The following is a 21,189-nucleotide window of genomic DNA, read 5'->3' as shown; positions in this document are numbered from 1 at the left end:
AGTAGGAGGCAGAGGTGGTCCCTTCACATCCCATGGTTTCTCCTTCCTCCTAATCATCCTGCTCAAGGTAGCAGTGGCCAGCAAATTAGTGATTACAGTTACAGCCAAGCAAATAGTCCTTCATCAACAGTGCCTGAAATTACCATAAAGCCAGTAGAAGTGACAGAAACAAAAGTTGTCCTACCTCCCATTCGTCCTGTACTGTGGTAGAACAAAACATCAAAGGAGAAGGCTTCTCTGTTCTTCAGTTCCCACTCATCTGAACTATTTTTTTTCTCCTCTTCCCACTAGAAAGCTATAAAACTACCAGTGGCATGTTGTGGCTTGTACATATACAGGTAACTCCAATGCCCATATCTCTGTCCCACTCCAGCTAAATGCTGGAAAATTTTACTCAGATAAAAGCATTTATAGATCATACAATTCTGTAATACGTTTAGTAGTGCATTTGCTTTATGGTATAGCCAAAGCCATACATTGTTCTTTGTTTGTTGCTTTTGCTGTATTTTATTATTCTTTTATTAGAAAAAACATCATTATTTTTAATTGTTGAATTGCTACTTGCTGAACACAGAATAACTAACATTTACTAACTGTCCAACAGAAACAAAGAAACCAATCAGTCACGTTACTGGAATCAAAGCTCTTTTCCATCATGGGATATATTCAGCCTAAAAAAATGCAGTTCTGCATGTCAAAACTGAGTGACATAAGCACAGTCCCACTAATGGAAACCACCTTTTTGATTAGGGTCAAGAATTTTGAAAAGTAAATTAATAAGAAATTTCAAGTCATGGAAGCTGTAAAATATGCCTAATATCAAATATTTTAAGGATAAGGAGTTTATGAATAATTGAACCATTAATAGTAATACAAAGGTTAATGTGGCTGGAAAGGTTAAACCAGACATTAAAAAATGGAACAGAGAGAGGTTTTTTACAGCATTCATTTCCTGAAGCTATAACAGAATATATTATATCAAAAGGCTATGACATAGTTTTCCTCATTTTGTTACACTGAAAAAACAAACAGTTTGGATTTCATCTTCCTCATCCTGATATACATCAGAAGAAACTGCATGGAGTCAATGGAATTTTTCTGCAGTAAAACCAGGAACACAAAAATTATAGTCAAGACGTTAATGGTTCAGATGGAATGGTATAGTGGAGAGAAAAGATATTAAAGGAAGAAAAGAGACATGAATTTTGAATTGTAGGTAAGGGATTTTATACAAAATGGTGGATGTCAAATAAAATTTGAAAGCATATTCTCATCATACTTCCTGGTAATCTCTTTTCTTATTAGCTGGTCTTGTCCTTCCTCATGGAGTTACCTCTTTTCTATAGGGATTTGTATCCACAGGTCAGAATTTCTTCTCTACAACCCACACATGCTCACTCCCATATACACCGGTGACTGACGCTGCCCCTCTGCCACCACGTGGCCCTGGGGAACTGGGCACTTACCCTGACTGCTTGATGTGCTGGGCTTATCTGGAGATCCAGCACCTTTGTGCAATGACTCCCCTGCAGACTCAGCTTACTGCACTCTGACATACGAGGATGTGTTCTGCTTCACAAAAACGGACTGTTGTGGTTTTTTTTTTTTAATTATTTTTCCCTTTCTATATTAGACGGATAACCTAAGTCTCCAATGGCTTTTCTAGTCTTGTAGCCCTAAGCCAATATCTTTCACGTTTTCTGCACCTAAGGATAAAGAGCTGCTCTCACCAGGCTTTCTGCCACCACCTGGTTTTCTTTCCCAGATTTGCTACAAAAGCATGGTTTGCATTGCATAATTTTTCTCATGTGTCTTTGTCTTCCAAATCATCTAGATTAATCTAGTCAGTCAGAGCTGGTCACATGAGGCCAAAGTCTCCCTTGTCAGGGAAGTGCTTTTGGGTAAGCTTGACCCCATGACACCGTGACATTATGAATGGACGTTACGTCTGCAGATGAATTTGTGTTTGAGATCTACTGCAGAAACAAAGGTATATGAATGCACATCTTTTGCTATTGCTTTTCATACATATAATTTAACCAGTGTCCTTGTTTATTATATTATCTCTTCTCCACTCTTCCCACAAATAAAAGACAAAGTTCTATTCTGTGTCATCTGTTAAAAATTATTTTTAAAAAAACACTTTTTAGCCTGAATTACTTGATTTGTGTGTGAAATTTAGAGAGGAGAGATGCAACGTTTAACATGGATAAAATTCCTTTAAAATTAAGTTTTTATATAGCCTTTTCTGTATTTGCTTTAAATGAATCTCCCACCCTATTCACACAAAACAACTTCTCTTGCAAATAACAGAATCACATTTGGTTCATAATTTATGACACCTACTGATCATACAGTATAAATAGTGTGAATAGGCTACTTTATACTACTCATTTATATGCCTTTAAAATCCTATGGTACAAGTTAATTTGGAAATCACAGGCGTTAAACATGATGAAGTTATAAACTACAAAAGGCATGTCAAAATGTGTGCTATTCATCAGCATTTTGTGCATTGTGATAGCACTAGGAAGTCATATAAAAGTTCATTTGCTACAATTATTTTTGGAAATTTAAAAATAAATTATGATTAACTGATAACCTTAAAAAAAAATCCAGCAAGCAAAAGCTATGACAAGAACAAGCCCTTAAATTTGCTGCGGCTATTGAGAAGATAGAGCAAACATTCATGGAAACTTAAGGAAAGAAAGAATATATTATAGAGATTATTTCTAAAGCCAGCTAATTTGAAACACTGAATTTCTAAAGTAAAGGTTTGGAAAATACTGAGTTTTACCTTGTACATGTATATCTACATATTTTATTATTTGTACTCAGTTATTGGTTAAAAAAACTTTGGATAATATAAAAAAACCACAGGTGTAAATAATGAAAGTCATAGTGAAACAAAAAGGAAAAAGGACCCTTTTTAGCATAAAAATGTCTGTAGTTTACTTTCTATCTGTTCTGTAGTGTAACATCCTGAACAGAAAAGAAATAGTAGCAGAAAATACTGTAGTTAATCTACAAATATAATTATGTTATGACTTTGCTATACTTAAAATGAGTAATATGTACTTCATATACTTTGTATACCTAAAATGAAAAAGTACATGGATAAATACACATGGTGCTATATTAAGGAAGGAAGGGGGAAGCAACTGTCAAGAACATGATTTGTTTTCTATAAGCAAATGTTAATAATGTAAAATAGACATCAAAGACTCAGTTAATGCAGAATGCCCTAGGAAAGCTAGAATAAAACATGCAGTTAGGTAAGTCACTACATTAAGCACTGAAAGTTGAAGTCATGGAGAGAATGTGTCTCAGAAGCAAGTGACAAGACTGTACAAGCAATGTGTTTTGCTTCACTTGTTTCAGTGATCTTGATTACACCAAAGGATTTCAACCACTAACTCCTAAGTCATGGCAATCTGGTTAGATGATGTGATGGTAGGTTCTCAAATAAGAACTCTTAATTCAAAGAACAGTTATGTGCTCTATGTGATAAGGTTAGCTTCTGAAGAGATCAAAAGAATTAAAAACATGGAGGCTGAGGAAATCTGTCCTGGAGCAGAATTCTAAAGAACACCAACCATCCTCGTGCAATGAAGCTTTTATAAAACAGGGATGTTATCATCACCTGGGCTTTTTTTGGCAAAATTATTGCCAACTTAATACACAAGACTTCGTTCAAAAGGACTTTTGCTATTAGAGGGAGCTGAAAGAAGACTTTGTTTCATCTCTATTATTTCAAAGGTGAATTATGGACAAGCAATACAGAGAGTTGTATCATAACATTTCATTTTATTTAAGAGTATTTTCCTGGTGCTTTTAAAGAGGTAATCAGTGAAATTCCTAGGAAAATACATGCCAGACAACTTAAATATGTGATATTATACAAAGACTTCTGAATGTGCCAGAAGTTAACTTCTGCCACTGAAATAATGCTGAAATATTTATCAGTAAAGTAGCTGAATAATTTGTTCATCAGTTTAGAGGCACGGACTGCTTTAAAGATTGCATCTTACTTAGGCTGATGGAGGCCTAAGAATAACATGTATTCTACAAGCCTTTATCTTTAACATCTAGAGTTATTAAGAAAATGCACATGGCGCATGAGAAAGTTTTTCCATTCTCTTTCTCTTCACAATGCTTTGCAAAAATAACACTGGTGCCACAAATGCTCACTTTTCTATTATATACCTTAACTTGTTTTGTTTAATCATAGTCTGAATCAACTAAGTGCATTTATTTCATTTAACAGCTTTATGAGATATTAATAAATAACACTTTACCTAGATCCTCACTTCAGAAAAATATATATCTCTGTTGCATTGGATTCAGTCAACCTCACTTTAGCTTGTGAAAAAGTTGATTACTGTTATCACCTAGGCTTTCTCTTCAGTTCATGGAAAGGGTTATTCATCCTGCTTACACTGAACACCTGTTTTAGAAGAGATGAGTGGTCCCCGTTGACCATAGAGAAAGAATAGAATAAGATTAAAAACCTAACTTAAAAAGTTACCTAGGTGGCTGTGTTTAGTTGGGAGATAAAAAGCATTTGTTAAGTTAAGCTGAAATAAATACTATTGATTTGCTGCATAAAACTATCTGCATATATTTCCATACCTTTTTCCCATATTTCAGTGTTTATAATATTTTGTATCACTAGCAAGAAATACAAGACAGTTCTCTGCTTTCTCAGTATCTGACTACCATTCCCATTCTCACATTCTGCAGTAATAGATTATGATCCCAAATAGGCACAATCAAATGCAATGCTCATAGAATCGTAGAACGGTTTGGGTTGGAAGGGACATTCAGAGATCATCTAGTCCAACCCACCTGCTGTGGGCAGGGATGTGGTGTATGAAGGCACAGACCCCAAGTCAGTGAAGAAGTGAGATTATTTATTGTATATATGTGTTATATACAAATGCTTATCTAACCAAGTTCTGCCCTGGAATGTGCTTGCATGCAGCACGCACCTGGGAATTTTTCTATGTGTAGTAAAGCAGTTGCTCATTATGAGCTGTTCACACACTTGTAGTTTCACTGCCAAATTTGGCCGCTTATCTGTACACTACCAACTCTGCCAATTCAGCCTTGTTTCTCTACAAGGTCAACTTTAGTCCCCTACACAGGGACATCTTTCACAACAACAAGTTGCTCAAAGCCCCATCCAACTTGACCTTGGACACATCCAATTATAGGGCTTACATAACATCTCTGGGCAATCTGTTCCAGTGTCTTACCACCCTCATCATGAAAAAAAAAAAAAAAAAAAAAAGTAATTCTCTTCAGTCTAAATGCACCCTCTCTCTGTTTAAAACCTTGTCCATCCAAATCAACTTTGGATGCTGTACTCCAGGTGGGATCCCAACACAGCAGATTAGAGGACAAGGATCATTTCACTACACCTGCTGGCCATGCCTGGTTTTATGCAGCCCAGGATATGATTGGCTTTCTGGGCTGCAAGTGTACATTACTGTCTCATATCCAAGTTTTCATTAACAAGTATCCCTAAATCCTGCTGTTCTCAATTCATTAATTCCCCATTCTGTATCAATACAGGGGATTGCCTCAGCCCATGTGCAGGACTTTGTACTTGGTCTTGTTGAACTTCATGAGGTTCTCACAGGCCCATACCTCAAGCCTGTCAGTGTCCCTCTGGATGGCATCCCTTCCTTCTAGCGAATCAACCACACCACTCAGCTTGGTGTCACCTGCCAACTTGCTGAGGGTACACTCCATCCCAATATCTATGTCACTGATTAAGATATCATATAGTTTTCATCGCAGTATGGATTCTTGGGGGACACCAATGGTTACTGGTTTCCACTTGGACGTTGAGCCATTGACACTAACTCTTTGGATGCGGCCATGTGACCAATTTCTTACCCATCTAACAGTCCATCCATCAAATCCATACCTCTCCAATTTAGAGGGAAAGATGTTGTGGGGGACCCTATCAAAGGCCTTACAGTAATCCAGGTAGATAACATCAGTTGCTCTTCCCTTGTCTACTGATACAATCAGTCCAATACAGGCTACTTTATTACTCAGTCATGACTTGCCCTTGGTGAAACCATGTTAACAACACTTCCTTGTCTTCCATATGTTTTGACATGTCTTCCAGGAGTATCTTTTCCATGATCTTGCCAGGCATGGAGGTAAGGCTGGCTGATCTATAGTTCCCAGGGTCCTCCTTATTACCCTTTTTAAAAATGGGGGTGACATTCCCTCCTCTTCAGTCACTGGGGATTTCCCTCGACTGTCATGATTTTTCAAACGTGATTGAAAGTGGCTTGATGACTACATCTGCGAGTTCCTTCAGGACCCTGGGATTTATCTTACTGAGTCCCATAGTCTTGGGTATGTTCAGGTTCCTCAGGCAGTCTCAAACCTGATCTTCTTCTACAGTGGGAGTGTCTTTGTTCCCCCAGCCCCTGCATTGAGTTTCAGGTACTTAAGAGAAGACTGATTGCCAGTGACAGCTGAGGTAAAATATTGTTGAGTAGGTCAGCCTTTTCCATGCTAGTTTTCACTAGTTTGCCTGCCTTATTTATTGGGGAGTACATCTGCCTTTTCTGAGCCACATACCTGTAGAAAGCCATCGTATTACTCTTCACATTCCTTTCCAAATTCAGCACCAACTGTGCCTTACCTTTCCTGATCCCACCCCTACAGATTCATGCCATGTCCCAGTATTCTTGCTAGGGTACATATCTCTGGTTTTCGTGCCTGTACATTTCCTTCTTACACTTTAGTTTGACCAGGAGATCCTTACTCAGCCACGATGGTTTCCTGCCTTCCCTGCTGGATTTCTTACACCTGGGAACTGAGAGTTCCCAGACACTAAAAAAGATGCCCTTAAAGAGCTACCAGTACTGTTCTACTCCTTTATCCCTGAAGGCAGTTTTCCAGGGAGTTGCAGCCACTAATTCCTTAAAAAAATGAAAAGTCTTTTTCCTAAAATTCAGTACTTTGACTCTACTCTTCACCTGGTTCATATCCCTCAGGACTCTGAATTCTACCAGGACATGAACACTACAGCCCAAGCTGCCACCAATCTTGACCTTTCTAATTAGTTCTTCTGTATTCATAAGCAATAGGTCTAGTAATGCTTATCCTCTACTTGGGCTGTCTGTCACCTGGATTCAGAAATTATCCTTGACACACTTTGAGAATCTCCTGGACTGCTTACAGCTGGTTGTGCTGCTATAGTCATACCATCCTTAGTGTTTTCATCCAAACCCCCTTATATATTTTGGCATTATTACTTTTTTTCCACTTAGTAAAAGTAAAAACTGTCTGTATTTATTAAAAGTGACCTCCTCAAATATAGCATTGATTCTATGACAATATGTCCAAAGGTGCATTTTTTTCCTCCATAATTAAGCAGATGCAGAACATTAACATCAGTTTTTCACTTTAAATATTTCTGCTTCAGTGAGGAAAATAGCAAGGATAACAAGGCACAGTAATTAGAGTGACATTACAGATAGTATCCCCATATTTTTCAGAGAATCCCATGAATATGAACCTAAACATCCAGAAAATATTTTCATTTTTTACACATCTTGATGTGATTTAACTGTGTTACTTTTGTTGCTCTACAGAGAGAAAAATGTTCATTAAAAAAATACGTAGATGATATCATCCTGGTGAATAAAATCTGTTCATCTTGAGATATGACAGATACAACAGCTTGACAATGGAAAAAAAATAGAAAAATGAAACAAAAACAGTCTACTTATTTATACCTATGTGTATATATATTTAAAGATATTTATTTAGACACATGCACACAAAAAATATAAATATTTGAACTCAATATTAGATTTCGCATGAGTAAGTATTTTTACAGTGATCACATCTTAATTTAACTGGAATGTGTTTAAAAATCTTAATGCTATATTTTACACAATGTCTTGGTGAAGAAGAGGTAGTCAGCTGTCCACAGAGAACAAAAGCTGGACATACCAATTCAATCAGCAGTGAGCAAAATTCGGTATGTATGTATTTCTGTAAGTATTTGTTGATGAATGAGTGAATGTGACCTTTTAAAATGTAGACATTGCCTCTTCACTAATTCCTTCCATCTCTGCAGGTCATTTTAGATATCATTTTTAATACCAACCCCTTTGGATCATGCTGTATAGTAGTACTGTTGTCATTAAAAACATTACAACAGATTCTGACTTTGAATTCAGGTGAGAGTGTACTATGAAAGATAATGGATTACATGGTGAACATTTGAAGGCCTCTAGGCATGCTTTAGCTGGGTAAGCCTTTAAACCATATTTGAAAAGTGCTGATCTACACAAGCACTTTATCTTCACTATATTTAATCAGTATGTAGCTAGCACATAATAGGAATCTAGCAGTATTTATCTCTGTTTTAAACCCTTTAAGGCTCTGAGGTAAAAGACTGGAACTCTCTTTGTATCAGGCCAATGGCTGTCTCTTACAACAGACTTTCTTGCAGGTCTCTAATTGTTGGAATTTTTTTGCTGGATCCCCAAAGGTTCAAAGATCAAATGCTGCATATAGCGAGTTTACCACACACAAATCTTAATCTGTTCCACTCCAATGGCAGAGCTGCAAGGAAAGGAATTATTTCTTTCTCTTTGACATTTCTAACATACGATGATAAACATTCAGATACAAAGTTAAGAGAGAAACTGAATGACATTTCTTCATTTTCTAATCTTCAGTCTGATCACAGATTTTTTTCCTCTTATGACTTCCCCTCTGTTTTTAGAATATTCTATGTATTTTGCTTTTTATTACTAACGTGAACATTTGCTTCACATCACTGTTGGATGGAGGAATGACAGCTGAAGGTATTTCTGAACTGCCTTTGATGCCAAATTCTAACTTTAAACGATTTGTTTAAGGTCTAAGAATTTCTGAAGGCACATAATCTTCCAGGGCTGCAGAATGCATATTCAGTTTGCTCACATCTTAATGGTAAAACATCTCCCACAGGGAAGTGGAAAATATCGGTAATTTTTTTCTTTAAACTATTGAAAACACAGACTTAAGTTTCATAGGAATTTGTTCTTTCAAAGGGGAGTGTTCTTGTCATTGATCGGATAGTAAGCATTGAGGCTATATCACTTAATGTTTGCCGCTAAAGCTGCATTAGTTTGTATTACATGCTCAAGTGCTCACTTGTCCAGAATGGTAAACATTCCCTGACTGGTGCTCAGTGACAGTTGTGGCCCAACAAATACCACACTCCAAAATAATTAAGTATTTTATAAAACATTGAAAACTTAACTTTGATTAAAAACAAAAGAAAAATAATAATAAAAAACCCAACAACCAACCAACCAAAAAAAACCCAAACCCAAAGCTACTAAATAGCAGCTAAGAACACTGAGATGCTGTTTTTCACAAATACACAGCTAGGTACAACCGTAAAGACTAGGGAAACTCTGAGGGCTGGCGTGTGTGAACAGAAAAAATAGAACAGGAATTGAATCACAAGTGTTAGTAATGACTAATGATAGTTTAGGTCATCATGTACTACCTAATCTTCAATAGATGTGTTATCAGTATGTTTTTGTTAATTCTATTTGAGGAAGCAGTTTATCAGTCTGTGACTCTCTAATCTCTGGAGTCTTCATCAGGCAAAAGTATTTTTAAAATAAGAGAAAGCAACAAGAATTTATTGAGGTACTTCTCCATATGGCTTAGGTTAAGAAAAATAGCTTGACACAAGGAAATTTTTACTGGTTTTGAAATGTTACTACTTTGAGGAGAAAAAAAATGCTTCCCTCTTTGCAGACATCAGTTGTCCTCTGAAACAAAAAGATAAAAAATGTGTCTTTTGAATGATCGCTGCACTCATTTTCTTATAACATGTGAAACTAAAATCCTATTGAAATAATTTTTATTGGCTATGCAATTAAAAAACATGAAATAGGAAAACAGTACAGCTTTTCCATTTCTCAATGCAGCAGAAGTAAATATTCCAGTTATAGCCTGGTAGATTTGTTTCCTATAACAGTAGCATCAAACTTTTCTTTCTCACGTTAATCTTACTTAAGTTTAAGATTATTTGTTTATAGTTTATTGTATGCCAATAAAATATATGAGTTTTGATATGTTTGACAATTCAATCTGTTCTAGAATCCATTAGCTAGCTTTATTATCCATTAATCTCTAAGAAAAAACTTATTGTGTTCAGCTGTAATACAGTTGGTAGTATTCATTATATTAGCATTGTGCAATATAAATCCCTTTGATTTTTGAGTTTGTTTAACTAATCTTTTTTAAAAAAACACACTTTACAAAATAATTTCCCAGTACAAACATTATGAAAAAATTCCGTGGCTGCTCTTAGATGGTGATATAGGATAAACGATGTTTGAAGTGATTGTAGAAACATTTTTGTTAAAAATACTTCTTATTATTACCCAATTAGTTTGTTAAAAGCTTCTAGAATCATATAATTCTAGAATAGATTGCCTTGAAAGGGACCTTCAAAGATGATCTAGTACAACCCCCTGCCATGGGCAGGGACATCTTTCAGAAGAACAGGTTTCTCAAAGCCCGTCCAACCTGACCTTGGAGACTTCCAATGATGGGACTTCCATAACTTCTCTGAGCAATCTGTTCCAGTTTCTCACCAGTCTTGCAGTAAAGAATTGCTGTGTCAAGGGTTCAATGTCCAAGTGGAGACGACAGTGACAGGTAGGGTTCCTCTGGGTCAGGTACTAGGACTGGTGCTGTTTAACATCTTTGTCAGTGACACGAACACTGGCACTGAGTGCGCCCTCAGCAAGTTTGCTGACACCAACCAGTGTGGTATGGTCAACAAGCTGCAGGGAAGGGATGCTATTGAGGAGGACCTTGACAAGCTTGAGAAGTGAGCCTTCTCTGGCAGCTTTAGAATGAGCATATACTCCAAAGAACAATGTCTAGCTATTATATGTTCTGTGTTTGGAAATACCTTGCAGACTATGCAGAATAGACACAGAAAAAGTACTCATTTTTTCCTTAGGTTTTGTGAAGTTTTATTTTCTGGGGGATGGGCAGGAATTATCTTGTATCGAACAACACTATAGATTGGTATACTTATTTTATTATTAGCTAGAAGAAGTATTTTTTGTAATTCAGCAAAGGCTTTGGATCAGGAAGATAAAAGAGAAGAATCTGGAGCTGGATACATGTCCTGGTTTTGGCTGGGATGGAGTTAACTTTCTTCTTAGTAGCTGGTGCAGTGCTGTGTTTTGGGTCTGATGTGAGAACAATGTTGATAGCACATGGATGGTTTTAGTTGTTGCTGGGTAATGTTTATACCAAGTCAAGAACTTTTTGGTTTCTCACCCTGCCAGCAAGAGGGCTGGAGGCACATGGGAAACTGGGAGGGGACACAGTCAAGACAGGTGACCTGAAACAGCCGAAGAGGTATGTCAGACTTGGGAGGTTAGCTGGGGGAAAACGTTGCTCATGGACTGGCTGGGCATCGGTCAGCAGGTGTGAGCAGTTGTACTGTGCATCACTTGTTTTCTTTTCTCCCTTTTCCTTTGGATTTTATCGTTTTCGACACCTTTCCATTATAACTGTTATTGTTGTTATTATTGTTATTTCTTTTTTATTCTGTTTAAATTATTAAATTGTTTTTATCTCAACCCTCGAGTTTTGCATTCCTTTCTGATTCTCTTCTTCACCCCTTCAGGTGCGCGGGGGGGGGCGGGGGGCGGGGCGGGGAGTGGTGTGTTTGGTTGTGGGCCAGGGTTAAACCATGACGGTATTTTTGAAGCTTTCCTCCAAGCTGTACTTGACCTTTTCGTGTTTACTCATGTGTATGGATTTCAGCACATATGTGAAACATCAGCTGCTCATGTTATATCCTGAATTTATAGCCTGTGTCACCATATTTTCTTTTAATAACTTCTTCAATGGATGTGAAGTTACCCCAATATAATTTTTGAGCTATGTACTTAACTATTCAAATTGTATTTCAGTTTTTATCAATCAGCTTAACCAAAGGGTTGAAGTGGTCTCAACAGGTCATTAGAGCAATCGATTGTATTTTTCTATAAAATAGAGGAAAAATAATTATACTCTAAGAAAATTTTATCTTAATCTCAAGTGGATGAAAAAAATACATGAGCACATGTTGCAGCACAAACAAACTAGTAAGGTGCAACAAGTCTTTTACAGTCAGTCAGATTCTACTGTCCATGCTGTTTTTCATTCCTCCAGAGGTCAGACCACACTGCTTCTCCTCCATCCAACACCATCTCCCACAATCCTCAGGGCTATTTAACTACTTAGCAGGAACGAACTGCAGCTAGACATCATCCATGTCAATCAACCCACTGCCTTCCAGGCAAGGCCGCAGCTGCATGTTATCAATGCTAACCAACCCACTGCCTTCATTCCTCTACAAGCACATGTTACCACATTTCAGATAACATGCAGTATTTTCAGCCCAGGATTTCTATTCATAAATATTGATGCAAACAGGCATGCTTGGGTCTGTCTCTAGAAGTATACAAGAAACCTATAAAAAAATGAATTCACTTATTTTTAAATATGTCTACAATTCAAACCATATAACTTTATATATTTTTATATATATACACACACACATGCATATGTATACGTGTGTACCAGTATACACAGATGCACTTAAATGTACACATATTCTACATACACTTGCGTTTGATATCTGTACATTATATTCATACCATTATAGAAAACTGAATGAGCTTCTTAAAAACTCATTCTTCTCTCCGAGCAGTGCTCTTGTCCTAGAATGCCCTTGAAAAGAAATCAAGAGATTTTCTATGTAATATATGAAGTAAGAGATAAAAGGATATTCAAAAGAAAATCCAAATGATTTCAGGGGAAAAAAACACTCCAAGCATCTGAAAAGAAAACTGATTATGAATAAAATATGGATGAAATGTATCAGTTTGGATCTTCTGAAATAACATAAATAGCTCAGGAAAGGATGAAAAGCTTGACCTTTATTCTGGCATCATAAGGATCAGATTGGGAAATTCAACCTGAATGCTATTCTTAAAGCTAGAAACTCACTGCTCATTTGCTTTGTTTCACCAAAATGCTAAGAAAAAGAAGAGAGGAAAGAATAAATCCTTTGGAAGCAGCCATTTCAGGTTGGTGCCTATACAGTGAAGGTGTGAAATACAACAGTATTCACAACACAATAACACCAACAGAAGGAGTAAGTTCAGATAATTGGAAGAAATTTTTCTAAGGCTTACAGCAAATAAGTATGACGGATAGGAACAAAATTTTACCTGAGGTACACAGCCTGAAAGAAATTAAGCTTTCCTCAGCCTACGCTGACTGAAGAAGACAGCCCTGAGTAAGGGAAAACAGAAAGAGGAGTGCTGTATACCCTTTCATTTCTTAATGTGCCTTTGGTCTCAGAAGCAGCTCCAAATGAGCTTAGGAAAGAGAAATCACAGGCAGCTGGATCCATTATTATCAAGAAAAAAGAAAGAAAGCACAATAGCAACTGCAAGAATGAAGCAAGACCTTTTTGAATGGCTTGAATTGTTACTCACTGTAGTAATTTTAGGTCATGTAAATCCTTTATAGTACTAAATGCAAACATTTTATATTTTATCTTTGACTCAGCAGTCCAGCATTGTTTTTCAGCTATAGTAGGAAAAGATTTAATATTTCATATTTGTAGAAATACCCATCAACTTTAATTACAAGGAAGAAGAAAAAAAATAAAAAAAGTTTCATATCACAAAGTTACAGACAGCTTCAGCAGTGCTCATGCTTCATGCTGCAAGCTAATTACTGTCTTATGTTTTGGAGGAGACTTACTACTACAGTATAGTGGGAAATAGCTACTCTATAACTATCGGAGTTCAGCCTATACAGTAACAGTATATTTCACAAATAGCTATATGGGAAAGTTAGTCTCCCCTTGCCACTTAGTCACTGAATTTTTAAATAATTACTGGATACAAGGATTTAGGATAAATTAGAGGAAAATTGAACTATGAATGAAAAATAAAAATGAAATGTGTAAAAGAATATATATTCCCTTTCCTAAGCAACTATCAAGACATAAAGAGAGGGCTGAGGAAAAGATAAATGTGGCAGCAAATGCAGAACAACATATATCTTATAAATAGTTCCCAGCAAAATCTTTCTTCAAAGCTGAGTGTGCAATACTAATTTTATAGCAAAACTTTAATGAGAATGTTACAATAATTCCCAAATCAAGCACTACCAAATCAGAAAAGACTCCAAATTACTCTTCAGTTTAGGTCCAGCTATGGTCAGAGTGACAAGGGTTAATTTTCTTAGTCTTAGTTCCTTGTTCTAATAACATGGTATATATATAAAAAAAGTCTTTAACATTAAAATTTGAAGTGTTGCTAAATTTTTTAAAATATGCATGGAATTATTAGTTTTTCCTTTCTTGTCAAGATGTTAAAAATCTTGTGTTAAAATTCTTTTTAGTAACTACAGAGAGGTAGCACTTACTTCTTAAAACAAAATGTTCCTGTCTTGATGGTAGTTTCCTCCTTACCAAAAACCAGGCAAGAGTAGAATGCCTTTGTGCCTCTCCAGGAGCTCTTTGGAATAGTCACCGATAACCCAATGGAATCAAGACAGCCCTCATGGAAATCCGACTCTACCAGTGATGAAATGTTCTTAGCTGTGGAAATACAAACTGTAGCTCAATTTTATTTTTTTTTTTAAGCTTGTGTTTTTCCTAAACAGCAGGTGGATGGCCTCAGTTTGCCATGTGAAATAAGAGGAAATTATCTAATAGAAAGGGAATTCTCTGACGATAATTTTAATCCAGTTTCCTATCCCTCTGTATTTCAGAGAAATAAGTGGGGATCTTATTTAGTTAGCGAATCTCATCCCAATAGTTTAGCATTGTGTTGATTTGTGTATATTCGTATATGATACAAGCTTTCTCTAATGAGAAACCCCACAAAATAATTTCAGGTTATAATGGAATTCATTCTCTGATGTTAGACATTTACTCAACTTTCTGATATTTTAAATGTATTTTTTCATTCCCCTGCTGAAGAAGAACATCTACTTCATACCTGTTTACTTCAGAAGTGACTTTCAGAAGAATGTGGTGTAGCAGTATTTCTGTGTCGCTCTGAATGAATTATAAGACAAGCTTAACCTTCAGTGGATTTCAGGGCTTAGAGGAAGATATGTGTAAAATAGGAGTCAGAAAAAAATCAGGTATCTGAAAAAAAGCTGTAACAAAATGTGGAAAGAAAGGACAAGCTTAGAATAGAATGATGGCAAGTGGAGCATTAAATATATCAAACCTCTCTTTTTTTCTATATCTTCTTCGTGTATCACCAGAGCTGTATAAAAATCATATTTTCATACGTTTTCTCAGAAACACCTAGACTATTATGGTGCTTAGTGCTTTCATGTCTTAATCATTTTAACTACACTGATCAAAACTGTCTGGGCCTCATTTTCTGTGAGGAATTACTTTAAAACCATCCTGTAAATCTTAAATTTGTGCATATCTCTTTTTAAAATTCATATGCACTTAAAGAAAAAAAAGATAATTTGTTAGAATAGTTTCAACAGTGAGCAAAGACTTCTATGAAATTGACTTAGATTTCATTTTTGTAAGATAAGAGCAGGAGAGGAACTCATGTTGAATTCTGCATAAATTTTCATTTCATTATGTGTATTACAATATTATAAATGTGCAAACTACTAATCATTTTTGCATATGTATTACTTGAAAGGTAGATGTTCTACTCAGAACAGGTTGGTCAAGGGCTTATTTAATAATACTAAATAGTATTTATGAAGGGTATATCTTTGTTCAGACATTCATTTAGCCAATGTTCCATTGCAAAGCAGACTTGTTTCCTTCATGAACCTAATTAGATTATTTAACAGGCAAACAAAATCTCAGGCGTAATAATGTTGTCTTCTTGAGTAACTCCCTTAGCAGAGTGCATGGTGGCATCATACAATGCCAGAAGCTCATTACATTCCTACAATCATCGCAGCAGGAATCACAGAGTTTGTTAACATCAAGTGCTGAAAGCACTTCTAGTAGGAAGGAGTGATTCTGCTTGAGAGGCATGAAAAGAAGTTCTGTGCAATGAAAGAACAGAAGTTGGACTAGAGTCCCTGTCAGAACCATGGGAATACAGCACGCTCAATGCAACAGCATCCTTCCTACCAAAACGCTCAGAAGTATTTAGCTGGGGTCAACTCATAAAATCCAGCAGCAGTATGACACATGGACAGGTTGTGCCCTCTAGAGAGGGCATGTGAAAAATATGTAGAGAAAACATGCTTCAAAATAGTAAAATAGAGTCTCAGAAAAATATTTCAATGTGCTATTTATATAATTTAAGGCATGGTTAAGTCTGTTGCTGAATAATGACTTTTACAAATGTGTCCATAAGCAGGAGTTTAATATAGCTCAGTTTATGAATAGGAAAAAACCTTACCATTGTTGTAATATGGGCAGGCCACTCAGAAGAAAATTAATACTCATTTCGATTTCATATAAGCAAAATAAATCCCCTCACATATTCTTGTATTTAGTCTCCATACACTCTTTTAAAACTGATTTTTCCAATTCATTTTATACCTTCAGAAATTACTGTTGTGTTAGTACATCGAATACAATTAAGTTTGGCCTTCCTGTTTACTGTATAGTCTGCCTTACACGTGACAGAGGACTCAAACAAAGGACAAGTATTTTCATTTATTTCATCAGACTTTGCAGCAGCCTGAAGATCTTTACAAAACCCTAACATTTTTACATTGTCTTTGTGAAGTTGGTTAGATATCCTCCTAATCCTGAAAGCTTTCTCAGTGTTCTTAAACATGATTTCGTATCTAAAAGCACAACATATCAGAAAAGGGAGCGCACAGTCCTGATTGTGTAAGGTTAAATGCACTTACATATAAAGAAGAATTGGTCATCTCCTACAGGAAACTTTGAATGTCTCACACAACGTGTTTTAAGAGGAACACAAACTTCTGACAAGCAAAAAAAACCAAACCAAAATTCCAATACCTCAGTAACTTTTTATCTGTTCTCATAACGTTTAAAACATGAGGGATAGACAAATTTATCCTTTTTGGAACAGGGTGATCAACAGTTTGGTTTGGTTTTCCTCTAAAGGACTGACAAAAGAAAATATAGTATTTCTTTCCTTAGAAGTCTATTTTTATGCACAGAATCAGATAAGGATAGAGGCTTTACATTAAACCTTCAAAACTGGGCTAATATAGGACATCAACACAGGACAGTATTTGAGTTGGCTTTCTGCATTGGTAGGAATTCCTCCCTTCTTAAATGGAATTGAAGACCAACCTGAGTATAAATCCTAACACAGAGAGCCAAAGAATTTGTTTTAGACAAGCTTGGGATTTATATTTCTTTTGTTATTGACCGATATTATATATCTTATGCTGTCTCTCTAAAAGATACTCAGTGATTCATAAATTTCCTTCAGGGAATCTTTGCCCTCATCTTCCTCAAAGACATATCTATCTGTGCAGAATGGTAAATTGCCTTGGTGGAATGAATTGTTGAATTATGTATTTTGGCATAAACCAACAAAAATTACCAGTTCTAACTACCCACTCGCCTTCTGAAAAGATGGCATTCTTAATTTGCAGGTTTTATTTATCAGTTTCTCATAAAACACGTACAAAAATCTGGGTCTTTTTCAGATAATTAAAAAGGCACAATAGAACAACAGAGAAACAATTCAGAGGTGGATTTCCTAGGATATAACTCTGGATAATGTAGGATTAATTTCAGAATTTCAGTTTGGTTTTAACTGGTGTCATCTTCACATTACCTAACTTGGTTTTCTTTTTTTTTTTTTTTTTTTTTTGGACATTATTCTTTTCCCCCACATTCCATAAAAGAGCTTCTTTTTAGTTTCTTGTTGTTGCCAGTAATTTGGAAACTTCTAGAAAAAATATTTGCACTCGGAGAATGATAATTAAAGACCTATTCATGCTGGCAATCAGTGCCTATGGGTGTTTTCATGGAGAGTTTTCTTTTTACAGAATAACTAATTAGTTCTCTTCAATATATGTATAAGAATTATTTATAAAAATTCTTAAGGAAAACATATAATTATGTTTCCTTTGTGAACAGATATTCTACACTGTTTTCTTTTAGTTTATTTTTTAAAATGCTATTTGTGGTCAATCCATAGTTTCTAAAGGTATTTAAAACAAAATTAAAGCAAACAAAAAGTAACCAGAATACAAGATAAACTGGATGGTTGAGTAATGTTTACTGCTTTATTTCTATGATTCTTCTTCCCCTTTACAAGGAAGCTCTGACTGTAACATCCACAGCAGCAGCATTCCATAGCTTTGTTGTCCTGCCCATCTCCTTTCTTGGAGCACAGCAGGATGCAGTTTGGCTAACAGCATGCAATGCAATACCAACAGGTTAAATGAATGCTACTACATAGTGAAGGTAAGAGATTAATGAAAAGTCCATTTCTTTTAAAAGGAAAGGGTGTGACTTTAGAATGGATTTGGTTAGTGACGTTTTGGTTTGATCCTGGGAAAAGGTGATCCAGTCTGGAGCTCCAGACTAAGCAAACCATACTAAAAATTGATATTCCAGCCAGAAAAATACCTCCCAAAATGCTTCTAAAACCAGTAATACAGCTAAGAGATGAACTCTAGCACATTGTTTTCACTCAGAGTGAGCCTGTTCAGATGTCTAGCCTGATCAGAGAAAACCACATATTTAGCTAGATGGAGAAAGGTGTTCTCACTATGCAGTCAGTCCTTGACAAACCACTCCAGCAATTCTAAGCCTTTTTTCCTTCATTGGGAACATATAGATTACTTTTTTAAATATCCTTTAGAAGCAATGTACTGTCCTTAATAGGACACAATCAGACAAGCTTCTCTGGAGCAGTTTTAGAAATAAATTTAGTCCTCAAAATGTCTTGATGGAATGTTCTTGACACAGAAATGGATGTGAGACCTGAGGGGGAAAGATGAAATGTCCCCTCTGAAATAAGGCTAGATAATTATTTGGTGCACTATCATGCAACCATCCTAACCACTCACAGAAAAAGCACCTTGAAATTAAACTTTCACACATGAGCAATGGAATAACTAAATAACTAAACAGATAAACGATTATATAATGTTTTATTTTTATAATACAATTATATTTATTGTTATCAAATGTTTTATATACAAATACTATATTCCAAAATAATAATAACACACACACTTGTGGATGCCCAGACTACTGGCATGGTCAGATTTTATGTCTCTGTGTGTTTGTCTCACTTCCTTTCCTCATCATCCCAACTTGACAATGTCCTTAGTCAAATAATCTTACTGAAAAAATACACATTTTCACACTCCTCTATCCTTACCAATTAGAGTGTCTAACCAGGTTTGTGTCATCACTACCTCTCTTACTATCTCTTGGTCAGGTTTGTGCTTCTGTGTGGTCTTGCTTACAGCTTCCTCCATTTCTTATCATGCCCTTTTGCATTGAAAAGACCCTTGGCCATTGAGAAAGACTTTGACCAGTTAGCCTTGAAGAAGCAGTCACCTTCCACATAACCTTACAGCATCAATCAGTAACTTTGTGTACAAAAAGAAGTATGAATTTATGCCTTAAATGCCTGGGTGTACATTTTTCTGTATAGTAGGCTTTATGTAGCTTATCAACTAACTCAGAGACCCAGTGGAGAGAAGACATGCACTATCAATTAATACTCCATTATATAACTCTCCTGGTTTAAGAAACATAGTTGCTTCCATTAGAAACATACCAAAACAGAACACACCTGCTGGCTAGCCCACATCCCTGAGGTGTTACAGATTAGGTAATCTGGAGTTCACTTTAGAATTCATCATCAAGATGAAAGATTTAATAAAGTCTGCCTTAAGGAAGCAAATCCACTAGATGCTGCATTTCATGAAGCTGAAGAAATACCTTTTCTTTAGTAAAGATGAGGAGAAAAATATTTAATAAATTGTTTTTGTTTCTTGCGATATAACAATTTCAAATGCTCTTTTTCTTATGGAAAAGGTCTTACAATTAGAAAAGGCAAGAATCAAGCGCAGTTAGCAATTTATTTGCTCTTTAATTTAAGAGGCATATTTTTTATCAAGTCTTTACCTGATTTTACATTAGCTGATATGATAAAAGGAATTTATCACAAGATTTCTTTGTTAGACTGACTTATCAGTATACATTTCTTACAAAATAATATAAGCAGAAATTAAGTCGATCATCACTTTTTTCTGTGCAGCTACCTATGCTGACAAGAATCGACGCAAGATATGTTTATCCTCATTCCCCCTTATATCCATTCATACATTCCTTTCTTTCCACAGAATGTCTGACCCAGATTTTATTTTTTTAACCTTTCAGTGCTATAAATTTAGATGAACCACTATTGAAATAAAATAAACCATTATTATGTTAACATCAGATAAAGAGATCTGACACAATTGATCCTACAGTCCTATTAGCCTTACTTTAATATTATACTATCACATTTACTCTCCATCCCTCTTTCTCCAAATCAAATATCCTAAGCCTTTCCATCATTTCACTGAATAGAGCCCTTTACCCCATCCTCCTCACCAGTGAAAATTTGATTTGTTATATAATTTTTTTATAGTTCTGAAATATCACTTTAAAATGTTAGATGCGGCATTTAACCTATGGATGAATTACTGACATAATAATAAAACCGTAACATTTTCCATATTTCTGTATGACGTCTGTCTCTTTCTTAACCATGTCAACATCCTGTTCATGCTTTCAATCAGTCTTGTTAGCTGAATAGGGTTTTTCAATGGACTCTTGAGGTACCTCCATTTTCTTTAGGAAGGATACAACCTCATCATTATGCCTGAATGATTTAACTTGTTTGTGCCAATGTGCACAGGCTACTGACTCACGTTATTGTAAGGGACATCTTTCAGTGCAGAACAATTGATTTATTTGTGAAGCACATTTCATTCAAACCTAGCATGTTTTTTCAACAGTGGCTGTATGCACCAAAGGTTACAACGTTCATGCCTAGGTGTTCTAACACTTCAATTTAGAATTGCAAAAATTTTAACAATACAGGTTAGTTGACATTTGGATTTGCTTCCAGGTAGGATTCTAGTCTAGAGATGTAATTGTAATTCTGCTAT

Source organism: Falco punctatus (assembly GCF_963210335.1).
Source record: "Falco punctatus genome assembly, chromosome: 2".
Taxonomy (NCBI): domain Eukaryota; kingdom Metazoa; phylum Chordata; class Aves; order Falconiformes; family Falconidae; genus Falco; species Falco punctatus.
The sequence above is the reverse complement of the archived record's forward strand: the minus strand, read 5'-3'. Positions refer to the sequence as shown.